Source organism: Acanthopagrus latus, chromosome 3, assembly GCF_904848185.1.
Source record: "Acanthopagrus latus isolate v.2019 chromosome 3, fAcaLat1.1, whole genome shotgun sequence".
Classification (NCBI taxonomy): Eukaryota; Metazoa; Chordata; class Actinopteri; order Spariformes; family Sparidae; genus Acanthopagrus; species Acanthopagrus latus.
In genome coordinates, this window is record NC_051041.1 from 23405253 (window position 1) to 23407604 (window position 2352).

Here is a 2352-nt window from a genome sequence, read left to right on the forward strand (position 1 = left end):
ACATTTCAAATTCATGCTCAAAACAGAGACATCATAGTCAAATGTGTTAGTTTTCACTTTCTTTTTACATTTTACTAAAATGTGTACATAGTACCTTTAAGAGCAGGATAATGCTGTGCTGCGAGCCATCTTCACATATTGTCATATTTCCTTTAAGACGTGCAGGAAAGCAATTACTTGTTCTTGATTGCTGCTTTACATTTCTACCACTACAATTCAACTACTGGCAAATATAATAATAATATTTAATCCACCACATTTATTTGACAATTGTAGTTATTGGTTACTTTGCAGATTTAGTTGAATATTAAAAAATATATATTTGTTTAAATAATGTGTAATATTATAGATTTAGATCAAACTTATGATCCCTAAAGGGGCAAATTTGAACGTCACCCAGAAGACTAACTTCATTGAATAACTGGAACACCATTACAAGCTTCAACATTACTTTGATGAACACATTAATGCATCCGTATTTGTAACAGAGTAATATAACATGCATTATCCTGAAAGATGCCACTCTGCAAAAGTGCATTTGCTTTTAGTTTGAGATCTGGGTACATCTCCCCAGCTGACATTAAGTGGAAATGTGTCTGGTTCTCACATAGGAACCTGCACTGAATGGTGTCATCTGGGACTTTGCCTCACTTTGTCTCTTCAAGTAATGGTTACAGTCCTGTAAGGTCAACATAAATAGATTTTGATAAGGTATCTGGAATTAAGTAAAAGACAATGGACTACACTATTGATGGAACACTTAGTATAAGCGCTGGCATGTTTTTTTTTTAAAAGAATATTCCACAGTAAACATATGTTTTAAATATCAAATATTTACCCCTGCAGCCTGAGAGCAGACCGAAAAGTTTGTTGTTTCCTTCACAGATGATGGCAGTTAAAGTCACTTACAATGGATTTCAGCGGTAAATCTGTTTTGCAGCTAAACAACAGTTTCCAAATGTCAGATGAAACTTATCAGACCACTTCTGCTGAATAATTCATATAATGTCTCTTCATGTGTATTTCCACAATCACAACACTCTCACAGTTTGTTGCCACAGTATTGCTGAAATCACAACTTGAGCTTTGTTTATGACTTACAAACAACATTAAAGCTCAATTGACCCAAACTGCACAGAGTGTGACGATGGAGTTGCAGTTACAATGCATTCAGGGTTCACTTTAGCAGATAGAGAGTGTTTTTTGAAAAAGAAAGTGGGCATTCAGAGCCAAAAACAGCCTTGCATTCAAAAACAATTACATGGGTATGGTGTGTGTTACTTCAGTATCAGTGGGGTAATACAATATGATCCAGGAGGTCCAGTTTGAGACACAGATCCATTAAATCTGAGGCATCTTGTGACCCCTCAGCATTGTCTTGCTACCCTTTTGGGATCCCTTACTCCCAGAATTGGAACCACTGCATCTCAATTGTATACAGTAAGATAAATGTTTCTTTATTTCATAATTTCATGGCTGTACTGAAATTCATATTTCAGACCCTGGTAGGACCATTAGTATAGTACCAAAATGCCTGGGACTTAACCACCAGTTATCAGTTAAAACATTTGAATAGTTTTTGATTGCATATAATCCTAGTGTTTAAAACAAAATACCTAGCAGTTTAAGAAAAAATGGACTACAGAATTATTTCAAGGGTGTATAGGTGTAGGCCTATATGTTGCCTGTATGAACAGGCCGTTCTGTTATTGTATTTATTTATTTATTTATTTAATCTTATTCAATTCTAAATATATCGGCATATATGTTCTCTGTACCACAACTTCAACTTTCATTACATTGTGCCACTCTCTGATGCATAATGACATAGAATACCTTGATACCCTTAATATATTATTTATTAGCCATATATTAAGTAAATAGATCAGTTGCTTAGAAGAAATCAATAACAGTTGACCTGCTTGAGGTGTGAAATACAGATTTCCTCTGATGGCTGAGGGTTAACCTGAGTAGCAGGCTTGTTAGACTAAAGTTTTACTTGACTGATTTCTTCCTCTGGTGGCTCGCACAGATCCCGGAAGCACCCACTGGTGCCAAGACAGACATCTGTATCAAGTTCGCGTCAGTAAGAGAAGGAGCTTGGACTGTACCTGTCAAAGTAAAAGCAGCAGTAAACTACCACGTAAGATACTGCTATAATACGTATCACACCAGTCTTTATTTTTCTGCCATGATTTTCCCAACATATCAAGATAATACCGAATATGTATATGACGGCATGTATCCTTACACGTGGTGAGATCCGTCACCAAAAGAACACAGGTCAACTTTATTTTGAAGGTAAAATAAAAACATTTCCGGATTGCCTCAGTGCGTTCAGCTGCTCTTGAC